The sequence below is a fragment of the Schistocerca serialis genome, chromosome 3 (assembly GCF_023864345.2).
Source record: "Schistocerca serialis cubense isolate TAMUIC-IGC-003099 chromosome 3, iqSchSeri2.2, whole genome shotgun sequence".
NCBI classification, from domain to species: Eukaryota; Metazoa; Arthropoda; class Insecta; order Orthoptera; family Acrididae; genus Schistocerca; species Schistocerca serialis.
The window spans coordinates 548,107,023-548,125,392 of record NC_064640.1 but is presented as its reverse complement, the minus strand read 5'-3'; the positions used below and the strand labels follow the sequence as shown (position 1 = coordinate 548,125,392).

Genomic DNA, 18,370 nt, shown 5'->3' with positions numbered 1-18,370 from the left:
GTCTATACAAACCTTGACCACCAAATAATTCACCTCAACCATAATCAAATTATTTAGATGAACAATAACCCAATTTTAAAGGAAAATATCTAATAAACTTAGTCGAAATAAAAGGTATAAACCACATAGAACCAGCAAATCTGACAAAAGAAAGTACACTTAAAGAAAATAAATTTTGAGAAAAATCAAAATTAGAAATAAGCACCCAAAACAACTACAGTAATAGTTAAAAACTTTAAATAATAAGGCAAGGCAATCACATTAGGAACAGGAAAAATTAACCAAGACAAAAGACTACTATCAAAAACTGCAACAAACAATAAACCAATTATACCAAAAGAAATATAATAACCCTTATCATCAAAAGAAAATGTAGAATAAAAATTATTATCACCAGATATTGAATAATAAAAAAGACGAAAAGAATAAGAAGCAGTTAAACCAGTAGGAAAGAAATAAAGAAAAAAAATCAAACAATTAATTCATCTTAAACAAACCATTTCAAGAATTAAATCCTTTGAATAAAAACCTGCTAAAAATGGTATACCACACAAAGACAAACTAGAAACATTAAAACAAACTTAGTTAAAGGCATAAAATTAACAATTGAACCTATAAAACGAATATCCTGAGAATCCTTTAAATTATGAATTATTGAACCTGCACACATAAACAATAAAGCCTGAAATAAAGCATGAGCTAATAAATGAAAAAATGCAAGTTTTGGATAACTCATAGCCAAAATACTTATTATTAAACCAAGTTGTCTTAAAGTAGAAAAGGCAATAATTTTCTTTAAATCAAATTCAAAATTGCTCCCAAACCAGCCATAAACATAGTTATACAACCAATTAAAAGTAAGAATCAACCACAATTATAAGTATCTAATATTGGTCTGAAACAAATTAATAAATAAATCCCAGCAGTAACAAGAGTAGAAGAATGAACCAAAGCAGAAACAGGAGTAGGGGCAGCCATAGCAGCAGGAAGTCAAGAAGTAAAAGGGAATTTGAGCTCTTTTAGTTATAGCTGCTAAAACAATTAATATAGTAATAAGCTTTATTTCAAAAGAATTAGAAATAAAATCTTAATAATAAATTTAATTTCATCCACCAAAATTCAATTTTCAAGCAATAGAAATGAAAGTAGCAAAATCACCAATAAGATTAGAAAGTGCAGTTAACATACCTGCAATATAAGATCTCACATTTTGATAATAAATAACTAAACAATAAGAAACTAAACCTAAACCATCCCATCCCAATAAAATTCGAATCAAATTAGGACTGATAATTAAAAAACCTATAGAAAGAATAAATATTAAAACAATAATAATAAAACGATTTATATTTTTTTCTCCCAACATATAATCCTCTCTATAGTAAATAACCAAAGAAGAAATATACATAACAAAAGACATAAAAATAAGAGACATTCAATCCAAAATTAAAGTCATAACAACCATAGAACCATTTAAATTAAAAAGTTCTCATTCAACAAAAACTCTATAATATATTATTAAATAATAAAAACCCAAAATAAAAATTATAGTTCTAGAAAAAAATAAAGAAAAAAAACTCAAAGAACAAATAGAAAACCAATTCACGGCCTAAGATGAAAACTTCATATCATTGACTCCACAAAACAACATTTTTAATTAAAATAATCAAGCAACCTTAATAAAAAAATACTCTCCGTTTAAACAAAGAATATTTAAAAGCAATCAATGTAAAAGTAAAGGATGATATTCACGAAAATAACCAAGAGAACAAGTATAAACACCAGAATAATAATTACCATGCTGAGAATAAGAAAACATATATAAATTATAAACAGCTCTAAAAAAAGGCAAAAAAATTAAAGCAAAATATCTAAAAGAAGATCAAGATATAATTCTATTTAATAATCTTAGTTCACCTACCAAATTTAAAGAAGGAGGAGCAGCTATATTAGAAGATCTCAATAGGAATCATCCTAAAGCCAATCTTGGTATCAAATTAATTATACCCTTGTTAATTAATAATCTTCGTCTACCTAAACGCTCATAAATAATATTAGATAAACAAAATAAACCAGAAGAACACTAACCATGATGAACCATTAAAGAAAGAGAACCCATACAACCTCATCAATTCATAGTTATCAATCCTCCAATAACCATTCCTATATGAGCAACAGAAGAATATGCAATTAAAGACTTTAAATCAACCTGACGAAAACATATCAATGTAACAATAACCCCACCAGATAAACCTAAAGACTATCAAAAATAATTAAACTTTAAACCCAAATAAGAAATAACCTTCATAACACGAAAAATACCGTAACCACCTAACTTTAATAATACACCAGCAAGAATCATTCTACCTGAAATAGGAGCCTCAACATGGGCCTTAGGAAGCCACAAATGAACCAAAAATATCGGCATCTTAACTAAAAAAGCAAGAATTATAAACACATAAAATATAAAATAATAAGAACCAAAATCAACCAATAAAGGAAAATATAAAGTATTAGAAAAATCATAAACCTTAAATACACTAATAATAAAGGCAATCTAGCAAGCAGAGTATAAAAAATTAAATAAACAACAGCCTGCAACCATTCAGGTTGATAGCCTCAACCCAAAATCAAAAGTAAAGTAGGAACCAATCTAGCCTAAAAAAAATATAAAAAGAAAGAAGACTCAATCTAGCAAACGAACCATAAAGCATAATCGTTAAAATTAAGACTATAAAGACAAAAAAATTAGAATGATAAGAACTTAAATAAACTGAACCTCTAGCAGTAATTATTAAGGAACAAATTCAAAAACTAAGCAGATTCAAAGTAAAAGAAAAAAATCAATACCAAAATAATATCTAGTCATATTCAAATCTGCATATGAATAAACACAAATCATAAAAACAAAACTTGACAGAAACATTAAAGAATGAACCAACCATCAACAATTATTGACCAAACAAAGAGGGATCAAAAAAATAGTTATAAATAAATACTTTAACATAAAGATAAACCAAAAGATTTAAAAAAATCATTCCCATGAGAACGAATTATTGAAACTGAAACAGAAAGACCTAATTCACCTTCACAAACAGAAAAAAACAAAAAATAACAGGAAAAAAATAATCATAATCAAACTCAATGAGAAAAACAATAACCAATATAAATAAAGAAAGAACAATATATTCTAATCTCAAAAGAACCATTAATAAATGCTTACATTTAGAAGATAATACATAAACACCAGCAACATAAACCAATAAAGAAGTAAACACAGAGAACATAAACATTAGTTTAAAAGTTTAAAAAAAAAAACGATGGTCTTGTAAACCGGAAATAAGTCCAGCTCCCACTTTTAAAACTTCAGAGGTGGAAAAGCTTTCCATCGTCGGTCCGCAAAACCGATATTTTTAATAAACTAACCTCTGAAATGATCAAAATAATAATTATATCGCTATCAAACGTAATAAATATTAATTTTATTAAATTAAGACACCCAATATCAATAATGCTTTCCATTATCCTACAAACTTTTCTAGTTGGACTAATAACAGGAACAATAATGGAAAGATATTGATTATCATATATTTTATTTTTAACGTTTCTTGGTGGTATATTAGTTCTATTTATTTATATTACGAGAATTTCATCAAACGAAATATTTCAACCTAAATCAATTACGATAATTATTACGTCAACAATATGAATATTTATCATATCAACATTATTTATTTTAGATATAACAACATTTATAGACTTTTTCAAAAATACTGAATCTATTAAATATTGATAATTCAATCAAATATCAAGAAATAACAATATCTTTAGAAAAACTATATAATAGACCAACATTCATTATCACAATAATAGTAATAATTTATTTATTTTTAGCACTATTAGCGGTTGTTAAAATCACCAACATTAACCATGGGCCTATTTGTAAAATAAGATAATTTACTAATGAATAAACCCTTTCGAATGAGACATCCTTTAATTAAAATCATTAATAACTCTTGAGTTGATTTACCTGCACCAACAAATATTTCATTTTGATGGACTTTTGGGTCCCTACTAGGGTTATGTTTGGTAATTCAAATTGTAACTGGACTATTTTTAGCTATACATTATACATCAAATATTGAAAGAGCATTTAGTAGTGTAGTTCACATCTGCTGAGACGTAAATAATGGCTGAATTATTCGAACCTTACATGCAAATGGAGCTTCTATATTTTTTATTTGTATTTATTTACATGTCGGACGAGGAATTTACTATGGATCTTACATTTACATACACACCTGAGTAATTGGTACAGTAATCCTATTCTTAGTTATAGCAACTGCATTTATAGGATACATTTTACCTTGAGGTCAAATATCATTTTGAGGTAAATATTATTGGTTAAAACAGTTGTTTATATTTTTAAGGTTAAAATATTAATTTGTAAGGTGAAATGTTAAAATTTATTTATAGCTCTTTTTATGAATCCGTGAAATTTGAATAATAAGATTTATATTTATAAAATATTTCAGGTCAACGTGCAGCTTATAGTTAAAAGGAGGTGGGTTACAATAGATTATTGTTTATAACGGATGTGATGGTGAAATACTATTAATGAAGGTGGATTTGATAGTAATTTAATTTATTTAATTTAACTGTAATTGGCTCTGAGATGTGTACACATCGCCCGTCGCTCTCATTATTGATTATTCTATTTTATTATTTTAATTTAGCTTCAATTTAGATGAGATAAGTCGTAACATAGTAGATGTACTGGAAAGTGTATCTAGGAAGAGTTTCAAGATATAACTTATTAGTAAAGTGTTTCATTTACACTGAAAATTTTTCTGTGCAAATCAGGATATGTTGATTATTTATTTTATTATATTTATTTTTTTTATTTAATTATTTAATAAAAATAATTTTGTCGAATTTTGTCTTAGTATATTTTGTAGAATTGATTTTTTAGATTACAGTTTATTGGTAATGTAATTGTTTTATGAAATATTATCTTAAATTTTTAAAAGTAAATTTTTTTATTGTACCTTTTGTATCAGGGTTTATCAAAATTTTAGTATTTACTTTACTTGTCTCGATTTGGGTTGATTTATAAATAATTTATGGTTAATGTATCATAATTATTATTAAATTATTTATAGAAATGAGATGTTAATCGTTTCCCAAGATATCTAATTTCTTAAGAAAATATTTAATTTTTTGAAGTTATTTGTTTTTATTTAATTTTTTAGGTATAAATATTAACTTATTTATTCTTTAAGGGATAAGTTTTGAAGTTAATAACCTATAATTTGTATTATAAAATATAATAGTAAGCTTTAAACCAGCTATCTCTAAGATTACATTTTAGTTTATTATTTTTATTTTTGATTTTATAATTATTTTAGGTTTTTTATTAAGATTATAAATTTAATTTTACAATTTTTGTAAAAATGATAGAATTAGTATATTTATTTGTATATAATTTTTACCTTGTGAATTTATTATAAAGAACTAGGCAAAATTGTTTTCCGCCTGAGGTCTGGCTAGCTCACTGAGCAGATTTTTAAAGAGCCGCGATATTTTGACCGTGCAAAGGTAGCATAATCATTAGTCTCTTAATTAGTTGCTGGAATGAATGGCTTGACGAGAAATCAACAGTCTCTTAATAAATTTTGAATTTAACTTTTGAGTCAAAAGGCTTAAATTTCTCTTTGGGACGAGAAAACCATATAGAGCTGAACATTTTATTTTTATTTAGTTTTTTGTTTCTCTATCTATTTTTAATGATGATGTTATGTTGGGGTGACATGAAGAATAAATAAACTCTTCATTATTATATCATTTATTTATGTTTGTGGTTTTGATCCATAATTTATGATCATAAGATTAAGTTACGTCAGGGATAACAGCGTAATTGTTTTTGAGAGCTCATATCGACAAAGCAGATTGCGACTTCGATGTTGGATTAAGAAAAATTTTGGGTGCAGTAGCCCAGTAATTAGGTCTGTTCGACCTTTAAATTCTTACATGATCTGAGTTCAGACCGGCGTGAGCCAGGTCGGTTTCTATCCTAAGATTATTAATTCATATTAGTACGAAAGGACCATATGTTTGAAAAAATTTTTATTTTATTGATTAATACTAATCAAATTACTATTTTGACAGATTAATGTGTTGAATTTAGAATTCATTTATGTAGATTTTTTCTACAAATGGTATTGATACTTTATGATTTATTTATGTTTATTTTGAATTTTCTTTTATTAGTTATTTGTGTTTTAATTAGTGTTGCTTTTTTAACTTTATCAGAGCGTAAGGTTTTAGGTAACATTCAAATTCGAAAGGTTCCAAATAAGGTAGGTTTTGTTGGAATTCCTCAACCCTTTAGTGAAGCTATCAAGTTAATTTGTAAGGAGCAGCCAGTTCCTATTATATCTAATTATTTACTTTATTACTTTTCTCCTGTTTTTAATTTAATAATTTCCTAGGCTGTTTGAGTGATTTTCCCTTACTTAAATTATATGTGTTCTTTTTCTTATGGATTTTTGTTTTTCTTATGTTGTACTAGATTAGGTGTTTATACTGTTGTAATTGCTGGTTGGTCTTCTAATTCAAATTATTCTTTACTAGGTTCTCTTCGTTCTGTTGCTCAAACAATTTCATACGAAGTTAGTTTGGCTTTAATTTTATTATCTTTAATTATTTTAATTGGTAGTTTTAACATGTTTGATTTTATAAATTTATCAGCTTTATTGTTGATTTATTATTATTTCTTTTCCTTTTGCTTTAGCTTGTTTTGCTTCTTGTTTAGCTGAGACTAACCGTACTCCTTTTGACTTTGCCGAAGGTGAATCTGAGTTAGTTTCAGGTTTTAATATTGAATATGGTGCTACTTTAATTTTTTTAGCTGAGTATACTAGAATTGTTTTTATAAGAATATTATTAGCTTTAATTTTTTTGGGTGGTGACTTTTATTCTTGTATATTTTTTATTAAGCTTGCTGTTATGTCCTTTGGTTTTATTTGAGTTCGTGGGACATTACCACGTTTTCGTTATGATAAGTTAATGTACTTAGCTTGAAAAAGTTTTTTGCCATTACCTTAAATTTTTTTAATTTCTTTGTTGGTTTAAAGATTTTATTTATTTCATTTATTTAGTGAAATTTTTTAAGAAAAGTTAATAGGACAGTTAAACTTCTAGTTTTATGTTTTCAAAACATATGCTTTTCCTAAGCTAATTAACTTATTAGTCCTTAATTAGTTTACCTCATGCGTTTGCAACATGTACATTAATTAAGAAGTATGTAAAGTAGATAATTGTTAAGATTTGTCCTGTTATAATGTAAGGTTCTTCAACAGGTCGTTTTCCAATTCATGTTAATAAGCATACAACAACTACTATAATTCAGAATAAAATCTGATTGATAGGATAGAATTGAATACCTCGGAATGGTGTTTTATTATAAAATGGTAAAATTATTAAGATTCTAATTGATAAGAATAATGCAATAACACCTCCTAGTTTATTAGGGATTGATCGTAGAATTGCACAAGCAAATAAGAAATATCATTCTGGGTGAATATGGACGGGGGTTACTAATGGGTTGGCAGGTACAAAATTATCTGGATCTCCCAGGAGGTAAGGATTAATCAAGCACAGTATAATTAATAATGATGTTATTAATACAAATGTAATAGAGTCCTTGAAAGTAAAGTATGGGTGAAATGGGATTTTTTCAATATCTCCATTCAGGCGTAAGAAGTTATTAGACCCTGTTTGGTGGAGGAAGAATAAATGAATTGCTGCCAATGCAGCAATAATAAACGGTAGTACAAAATGGAATGTAAAGAATCGATTTAATGTTGCATTATCAACAGCAAACCCTCCTCATACTCATTGAACTAAATCTGTTCCTAAATACGGAATTGCTGATAATAAATTAGTAATTACTGTCGCACCTCAGAATGATATTTGACCTCAAGGTAAAACGTATCCTATAAATGCAGTTGCTATAACTAAGAATAAGATTACTGTACCAATTATTCAGGTGTGTATGTATAAGTAAGATCCATAGTTAATTCCTCGTCCGACATGTAAATAAATACAAATAAAAAATATAGAAGCTCTATTTGCATGTAAGGTTCGAATAATTCAGCCATTATTTACGTCTCGGCAGATGTGAACTACACTACTAAATGCTATTTCAATATTTGATGTAAAAATAGTCCAGTTACAATTTGAATTACCAAACATAACCCTAGTAGGGACCAAAATTCCATCAAAATGAAATATTTGTTGGTGCAGGTAAATCAACTAAAGAGTTATTAATGATTTTAATTAAAGGATGTCTCATTCGAAAGGGTTTATTCATTAGTAAATTATCTTATTTTACAAATAGGCCCATGGTTAATGTTGGTGATTTTAACAACCGCTAATAGTGCTAAAAATAAATAAATTATTACTATTATTGTGATAATGAATGTTGGTCTATTATATAGTTTTTCTAAAGATATTGTTATTTCTTGATAATTGATTGAATTATCAATATTTATAGTTTCAGTATTTTTGAAAAAGTCTATAAATATTGTTATATCTAAAATAATTAAGGTTGATATCATAATTATTCATATTGTTAAGGTAATAATTATCGTAATTGATTTAGGTTGAAATATTTCGTTTGATGCAATTCTCGTAATATAAATAAATAGAACTAATATACCACCAAGAAACGTTAAAAATAAAATATATGATAATCAATATCTTTCCATTATTGTTCCGGTTATTAGTGCAACTAGAAAAGTTTGTAGGATAATGAAAAGCATTATTGATATTGGGTGTCTTAATTTAATAAAATTAATATTTATTACGTTTGATAGCGATATAATTATTATTTTGATCATTTCAGGGGTTAGTTTATTAAAAATATCGTTTTTGGGGACCGATGATGGAAAGCTTTTCCACCTCTGAAGTTTTAAAAGTGGGGGCTGGACTTATTTTCGGTTTACAAGACCGGCGTTATTTTAAACTATTAAAACTAATGTTTATAATCACTGTCTTTACTTCTTTATTGATTTATTTTGCTGTTGTTTATGTTTTTTCTTCTAAACGTAAGCATTTATTAAAGGTTCTTTTGAGATTAGAATATATTGTTCTTACTTTATTTATATTGGTTATTGTTTTTCTTATTGAGTTTGATTATGATTATTTTGTTCCTGATATTTCTTGGTTTTTTCTGTTTGTGAAGGTGCTTTAGGTCTTTCTATTTTAGTTTCAACAATTCGTTCTCATGGGAATGATTTTTTTTAATTCTTTTGGTTTATCTTTATGTTAAAGTATTTATTTATAACTATTTTTTTGATCCCTCTTTGTTTGGTCAATAATTGTTGATGGTTGGTTCATTCTTTAATGTTTCTGTCTAGTTTTGTTTTTATGATTTGTGTTTATTCATATGCAGATTTGAATATGACTAGATATTATTTTGGTATTGATTATTTTTCTTTTACTTTGATTCTGCTTAGTTTTTGAATTTGTTCCTTAATAATTACTGCTAGAGGTTCAGTTTATTTAAGTTCTTATCATTCTAATTTTTTTGTCTTTATAGTCTTAATTTTAATGATTATGCTTTATGGTTCGTTTGCTAGATTGAGTGTTCTTTCTTTTTATATTTTTTTTTAGGCTAGATTGGTTCCTACTTTACTTTTGATTTTGGGTTGAGGCTATCAACTTGAACGGTTGCAGGCTGGTGTTTATTTAATTTTTTATACTCTGGTTGCTAGATTGCCTTTATTATTAGTGTTATTTAAGGTTTATGATTTTTCTAATACTTTATATTTTCCTTTATTGGTTGATTTTGGTTCTTATTATTTTATATTTTATGTGTTTATAATTCTTGCTTTTTTAGTTAAGATGCCGATATTTTTGGTTCATTTGTGGCTTCCTAAGGCCCATGTTGAGGCTCCTATTTCAGGTAGAATGATTCTTGCTGGTGTTTTATTAAAGTTAGGTGGTTACGGTATTTTTCGTTTTATGAAGGTTATTTCTTATTTCGGTTTCAAGTTTAATTTTTTTTCATTGTCTTTAGGTTTATCTGGTGGGGTTATTGTTAGATTTATTTGTTTCCGTCAGGTTGATTTAAAGTCTTTAATTGCATATTCTTCTGTTGCTCATATAAGAATGGTTATTGGAGGATTGATAACTATGAATTGATGAGGTTGTATGGGTTCTCTTTCTTTAACGGTTGGTCATGGTTTGTGTTCTTCTGGTTTATTTGGTTATCTAATATTATTTATGAGTGTTTAGGTAGACGAACATTATTAATTAACAAGGGTATAATTAATTTGATACCAAGAATGGCTTTAGGATGATTCCTTTTGAGATCTTCTAATATAGCTGCTCCTCCTTCTTCATATTTGGTAGGTGAAGTTAGATTATTAAATAGAATTATATCTTGATCTTCTTTTAGATTTTTTGCTTTCATTTTTTTGTCTTTTCTTTTGCTGTTTATACTTTATATATGTATTCTTATTCTCAGCATGGTAATTATTATTCTGGTGTTTATACTTGTTCTCTTGGTTATTTTCGTGAATATCATCTTTTACTTTTACATTGATTGCCTTTAAATATTCTTTGTTTAAAGGGAGAGTATTTTTTTTGTTTAGGTTGCTTAAGTATTTTAATTAAAAATGTTGTCTTGTGGAATCAATGAGATGATTTTTTCATCTTAGGCTGTGAATTTGTTTTCTATTTGTTCTTTGAGTTATTTTTCTTTATTTTTTCTACAACTATAATTTTTATTTTGGGTGTTTATTATTTAATAATTGATTATAGAGTTTTTGTTGAATGAGAACTTTTTAATTTAAATGGTTCTATGGTTGTTATGACTTCAATTTTGGATTGAATGTTTCTTATTTTTATGTCTTTTGTTATGTATATTTCTTCTTTGGTTATTTATTATAGAGAGGATTATATGTTGGGAGAAAAAATATAAATCGTTTTATTATTATTGTTTTAATATTTATTCTTTCTATAGGTTTTTTAATTATCAGTCCTAATTTGATTCGAATTTTATTGGGATGGGATGGTTTAGGTTTAGTTTCTTATTGTTTAGTTATTTATTATCAAAATGTTAGATCTTATATTGTGGGTATGTTAACTGCACTTTCTAATCTTATTGGTGATGTTGCTACTTTCATTTCTATTGCTTGAATATTGAATTTTAGTGGTTGAAATTATATTTATTATTATGATTTTATTTCTAATTCTTTTGAAATAAAGCTTATTACTATATTAATTGTTTTAGCAGCTATAACTAAAAGAGCTCAAATTCCCTTTTACTTCTTGACTTCCTGCTGCTATGGCTGTCCCTACTCCTGTTTCTGCTTTGGTTCATTCTTCTACTCTTGTTACTGCTGGGGTTTATTTATTAATTCGTTTCAGACCAATATTAGATACTTATAATTGTGGTTGATTCTTACTTTTAATTGGTTGGATAACTATGTTTATGGCTGGTTTGGGAGCAAATTTTGAATTTGATTTGAAGAAAATTATCGCTCTTTCTACTTTAAGACAACTTGGTTTAATAATAAGAATTTTGGTTTATGGGTTATCCAAAACTTGCATTTTTTCATTTATTAGCTCATGCTTTATTTCAGGCTTTATTGTTTAAGTGTGCAGGTTCAATCATTCATAATTTAAAGGATTCTCAGGATATTCGTTTTATAGGTTCAATTGTTAATTTTATGCCTTTAACTTCAATTTGTTTTAATGTTTCTAGTTTTTCTTTGTGTGGTTTACCATTTTTAGCAGGTTTTTATTCAAAGGATTTAATTCTTGAAATGGTTTGTTTAAGATGAATTAATTGTTAGATTTTTTTTCTTTATTTCTTTTCTACTGGTTTAATGGCTTCTTATTCTTTTCGTCTTTTTTATTATTCAATATCTGGTGATAATAATTTTTATTCTAGATTTTCTTTTGATGATAAGGGTTATTATATTTCTTTTGGTATAATTGGTTTATTGTTTGTTGCTGTTTTTGGTGGTAGTCTTTTGTCTTGGTTAATTTTTCCTGTTCCTCATGTGATTGCCTTGCCTTATTATTTAAAGTTTTTAACTATTACTGTAGTTGTTTTGGGTGCTTATTTGGGTTATCTTATTTCTAATTTTGATTTTTCTCAAAATTTATTGTCCTTAAGTATACTTTTTTTTGTCAGATTTGCTGGTTCTATGTGGTTTATACCTTTTATTTCGACTAAGTTTATTAGATAGTTTCCTTTAAAATTGGGTTATTATTCATCTAAATCATTTGATTATGGTTGAGGTGAATTATTTGGTGGTCAAGGTTTGTATAGACTATTTATTTATTTAATTAGTTATATACAAGGTTGATATTATTCTAATTTTAAGATTTATCTTTTAACTTTTATATTTTGAATATTTATTTTGGTGGTATTATTTTTCGTTTACTTAAATAGCTTATAATTAGAGCGTGACACTGAAGATGTTAAGGAAGTATTTTTACTTTTAGGTATTTATAAATATACATATATTATTTTTACAGTGAAAATGTAATGTTTTATTTAAACTATATAAATTTTAGAATTGTTAATGGAGTTTAACTGCTAATATAAAATGTTAGCAGCTTTCATATTGGCTTTACATTTCCTTAATTGGAACTTTATAGTTCAATTATATTATTAACAGTAATACGCCTCTTTTTGGCTTCAATTAATAAGAATAAGGGTATTTTATTTACCAACCTTCCAGGTCGAAACTGACTGCAATACTTCGCTTCTTATTCTATTTAAGGTTGTTTGATTATATCAATACTTTTTGAACGCAACCCAAATGTTATGTTTAACTACAACCCTTTATTCTGCTCATTGTAAGGCTCCTTGATTTCATTCATGGTATAGTCCACCTAATAATACTATAATAAAAAATATTGTTGATACTGTTCAGATTATAATGTCTGAAGTTTTAAAAATAATTACAATTGGGAGGATTAGTGCGATTTCTACATCAAAAATTAAGAAAATTACTGCAATTAAGAAGAATCGAAGTGAGAATGGTATTTGTGCTGATCTTTTTTGGTGAAATCCACACTCAAATGGTGATCTTTTTTCTCGGTCATTAATTAATTTTTTTGATAATGTTGTTGCAAGGATTATAACAATTATTTTAATAATAAATATAATAAAAATTCTTGTAGATAAAATTAGGATTGTTTTTCTTGATTTATATCAAGCTTTTTGATTGGAAGTCAAATGTACTATTTATACTAGAAAAACAATCATCTACCTCATCTTCTAACAATTTCCGGGTATGCAGCCAGATCCCGTCGACATTCTGCCACGATAATTCGGCCCAGAGACGTCCGGCCATCATCAGGTGAGTACACAACTACTGAAGAGCCCAGGTGCAGTCGCGGTATTTATGCCGAATCTCGCGCATGTGAAATGTACTGGCATCCCACAGCGCATGCGTCAGGTGTTGACATGCGCAGCATAGCCGAGTTGTACGTGCTGCCCTCGGTGGTGGAAATAAACTATAACTTCGCTCCTACACCTGCCTCACTGCCTTTAACGGATTTCATCAGTTCCATTGAGGAAGCCATTAGACGTCTCCCTGTGGATTCTGCAGACGAAATTCGACGTGAATCTTGCCGAACGTTGTTGAAATGTGCGCCACAACGGAGTAACATCTCGCCAGCTGAAAGAGCTGCTCTCCGCAGCCTGAGAGAAAATACTGGCACAGTCGTACTGTCTGCGGATAAGCGTAACGCCACAGTTCTTCTGACAAGGGAAGCCTACAACGAGAAGATATATTGTCAGCTAAATGATTCTACGTACCGTAGAATTGAAAAGGACCCAACAAGTCGAATATCAAGGAAAACTACTACCCTTTTGAACGACTGTTCTCTACCTGAAGAAGTTATCAAGAGATTGAGACCACACAATGCAGTACCACCAAGACTCTACGGTCTTCCGAAGATACACAAGGATGGTGCCCCACTACGATTAATAGTGAGTAATATTGGTGCTGCGACCTATTCTACAGCAAAATATCTGGCCTCATTACTAAAGCCGTATGTGGGTAAGTGTTGCCACCATATATGTAATTTTGAGGATTTTGTCAGTCGCTTGAAGGAAGTTAAGCTTAGCCGCTCGGATTTATTAGTCAGCTTTGATGTGGTCTCACTTTTTACCAAAGTGTCTTTAATGGAATCATTATATCTTATTGGTAACTTATTCAGTGCAGAAATGACGGCCTTGTTTGAACATATACTCTCCTCAACGTACTTTTCATTCAATGACGAATTCTTTGAACAAACAGACGGCGTCGCCATGGGGAGCCCTTTCTCGCCTGTGGTAGCTAATCTCTTTATGGAGGACTTTGAGGAGTAAGCACTTGAGTCTGCTGTTTTAAAGCCTACGGTCTTCTGGCGGTACGTAGATGATACTTCTGCTTGTATGGCCTCATGGCAGACAGGAACTGGAGAAATTCCTTCATCACTTAAACTCATTACATGAGAACACCAAATTTACGATGGAGATTGAAAAAGAGGGCACTTTACCATTTCTAGACGTGCTAGTATGCCGTAAAAGTGATGGGTCATTAGGACATTCTGTGTACAGGAAAGCGACTCACACAGATCTGTATCTCCAGGCGTCAAGCTGCCATCACCCAGCACAAACAGCCGGTGTTCTCAGTACCTTAATACATCGAGCGCATATAATATCGGATGATGAAAACCTCCACGCAGAATTACAACACTTGGAGAAGGTTTTCAAAGAGAATGGCTACACTTCTCGCCAAATAAGGAAGGCCATGCGCAACTATCATAACAAGAAGCAACGCACTGAGGACGCAGATGATGACTTTCAATCAACTGCGTTCCTTCCATACGCCGGGAATCTGTCGTCGAAAATAGGCCGATTACTGACGAAATATAAATTCAAGGTTATCTTCCGTCCACCAGCAAAGAACCAGGCCCTGGTTGGATCCGTTAAAGACGATTTACAACTGAAGAAGGCAGGTGTCTACAAAATTCCCTGTGAATGTGGCGCTGCATATTTTGGCCAGACGACAAGAACTGTCCATGAACGATGTATAGAACATGAAAGATACACCCGTCTGCGGCAACCGTCAAAATCGGCAGTAGCAGAGCACTGTATTTCTTTGGGACATTCAATGGAATACAATGTAACAAAAATGTTATCCCCGGTTTCCGGTTTTTGGGATTCCGTAATCAAGGAATCAGTGGAAATACGTCTTGCCAATAATCTTATAAATCGAGACAACGGCTTTCAGCTGGATAAAAATTGGAATCCTGTTATTAAAATTATACAATCACAGCGGAATCGACAGTGTCATTCGATACTCAATGACTAGATGAACCTTTATTTCCACCACCGATGGCAGCACGTACAACTCGGCTATGCTGCGCATGTCAACACCTGACGCATGCGCTGTAGGATGCCAGTACATTTCACATGCGCGAGATTCGGCACAAATACCGCGACTGCACCTGGGCTCTTCAGTAGTTGTGTACTCACCTGATGATGGCCGGACGTCTCTGGGCCGAAATATCGTTGCAGATTGTCGACGGGATCCGGCTGCATACCCGGAAATTATTAGAAGAAGAAATACGCTGGGAAAATTTCAGAAGTCATATCTACCTCATCAATAAATAGAAATGTATAAGAATAATCATACTACGTCTACAAAGTGTCAGTATCATGCTGCTGCTTCAAATCCAAAGTGGTGTCTTGGTGAGAATTGGTTTATTGAATGTCGAAGTAGACATGTTGATAAGAAAATTGTTCCGATAATTACATGTAGACCATGGAATCCTGTTGCAACAAAGAATGTTGATCCATAAACTGCATCTGCAATGGTGAAGGGTGCTTCTCAATATTCGTATGCTTGAAGTATACTGAAGTATAGTCCTAGTAGTACTGTGAAGTATAGTCCTTGTAATGCTTGAGTATGATTAGATTCTATTAAACTATGATGTGCTCATGTTACTGTTACTCCTGATGCTAAAAGAGTAGCTGTATTAAGTAATGGAATTTGTATAGGATTAAAAGGTTGAATTCCTATTGGGGGTCATAATATCCCTAGTTCAATAGTGGGTGCTAGTCTTCTTCTAAAAAATGCTCAGAAAAATGAAACAAAGAATAGTACTTCTGATGGAATAAATAAAATTATTCCTCATCGTAATCCAATTGATACAAATCCCGTATGTAGTCCTTGGTATGTTCCTTCTCGTACTACATCTCGTCATCATTGGATTATAGTTATTAGGGTAATTCCAAATCCGATTATAAATAAGTTAATGTTAAATAGGTGAAATCATTTTGCTAATCCTGATACTAGAACTATTGCTCCAATTGCTCCTGTTAATGGTCAAGGTCTGTGATCTACTAAGTGGAATGGGTGGTTTGAGTGAGTTGTTAACGTAAGTTTAGTATACTTCTCTAGAATATAAAGTTCTTAAAATTGAGAAAACATAGGCTTGAATTATTGCTACTGCTGATTCTAGAATTAACAGAAGTATTTGTCCAATAATTAATAGTGAAATTAAGTTTATTGCTATAGATGGTCCTGTATTTCCTAGTAATGTTAATAGTAAGTGTCCTGCAATTATATTTGCTGCTAGTCGTACTGCTAGTGTACCTGGTCGAATGACATTTCTAATTGTTTCAATTAATACTATAAATGATATTAATGCAGGTGGTGTTCCTTGGGGGACAAGGTGTGTAAATATGTGATTGGTATGATTAATTCATCCAAATAACATAAATCTTAACCATATAGGTCGAGCGATTGCAAATGTTAATGCTAAATGTCTTGTTCTAGTAAAGATGTATGGTAATAATCCTATGAAATTATTAAATAGTATTATAATAAAGATTGAAATGAAGATGAATGTTGTTCCATTAAATGATTTTGGTCCTAGTAGTGTTTTAAATTCATTGTGTAAGGTTAAGTTTAGTTTATTTCAAATAATATTATTTCGTGATGGTGTAAGTCGAAATATTGATGGGATTAATAATAATCCTAAGAATGTTCTAGTTCAATTTAATGATAAATTGAAGATATTAGTTGATGGATCAAATGTTGAAAATAAGTTTGTCATCATTTTCAATTCAAGTTCTTTATATCAATTGTTCTTTTTTCTGCTCTTTTAATAAGATTTGGTTTAAATGAGAAAGAGTTTATTTGATTAAATAAAATTAATGGTTTAAGAGACCATTACTTACTTTCAGTCATCTGATGTATTTCAAGGTGTACTAATTATTTAGTTACTTTAGATTGACACTCTAATGTTATATATTTTAACTAACTCCTTAGATTATCTTAGATAATCACTTGATAAATAAGTTTACTGAAGTTCTTTCAATTACAATTGGTATGAATCTGTGGTTTGCTCCACAAATTTCTGAGCATTGTCCAAAGAACAGTCCAGGTCGGTTTATTGTAAATGTTCCTTGGTTTAGTCGGCCCGGCGTTGCGTCAATTTTAACCCCTAATGCAGGTACTGCTCATGAGTGTAGAACGTCTGATGCTCTTGTTAATACTCGAACTTCCATATTTATTGGCAGAATGGTTCGGTTATCTACATCTAGAAGTGGAAATCCGTCGTTTTCTAGGTCTTGTTCTGTTGTTATATACGTGTCGAATTCCACATCTATAAAGTCAGAATATTCATATCTTCAGTATCATTGTCGACCAATTGTTTTAATTGTGATTAAATCGTCTACTGAATCATCAAGTAAATATTGTAGTCGTAATGATGGGAGTGCAATAAAAATTAGTGTAATTGCTGGTAGTGCTGTTCAGATTGTTTCAATTAAATGTCTGTGAAGTATGTTTCGGTTTGTATAGGCAATGAATAATATGTAACTTAGGGCATAACTTACAATTACTGTAATTAATAATAATACGACCATAGTATGATCATGGAAGAATGATAGTTGCTCCATTAATGGTGAAGCTCCATCTTGAAGGGATAAATTTGATCATGTTGCCATTAATGAATTTTTCTAATAAATGGTCAAACCTTTATTTGTAGAGCTTAAATCTACTGCACTAATCTGCCATATTAGAATCTACAAATTAATGGTAGTTCTGAGTAACTGTGTTCTGCAGGTGGATTATTTTGTAGTCATTCTGTTGATCTTCTTATATTAGCTGTAAATATGATTGCCCAGTTTGTAACCATTCTTTCTCATATAATTACAATGAATATAATGATTCCTACAATAGAAATTGTAGACCCAATTCTTGATACTACATTTCATGATGTATATGCATCTGGATAGTCTGAATATCGTTGTGGTATTCCTGCTAGTCCTAGGAAGTGT

The 18,370-nt window shown here is 29.7% G+C and overlaps 2 long non-coding RNA genes across 2 annotated transcripts in view; one reads left to right on the top strand and one right to left on the bottom strand.

Annotated features, from left to right (window-relative positions):
• Positions 1 to 6,099, bottom strand: part of LOC126470445 (uncharacterized) — a 35,683-nt gene extending 29,584 nt beyond the window's left edge. Inside the window, exon 1 of the long non-coding RNA XR_007586206.1 lies at positions 6,017 to 6,099. This is a non-coding gene — a long non-coding RNA (uncharacterized LOC126470445). The remainder of the gene's footprint in view (positions 1 to 6,016) is intronic.
• LOC126470443 (uncharacterized) overlaps positions 1 to 6,115 on the top strand; it is a 184,650-nt gene extending 178,535 nt beyond the window's left edge. Inside the window, exon 3 of the long non-coding RNA XR_007586204.1 lies at positions 6,006 to 6,115. This is a non-coding gene — a long non-coding RNA (uncharacterized LOC126470443). The remainder of the gene's footprint in view (positions 1 to 6,005) is intronic.
• Positions 6,116 to 18,370: the final 12,255 nt, after the last annotated feature.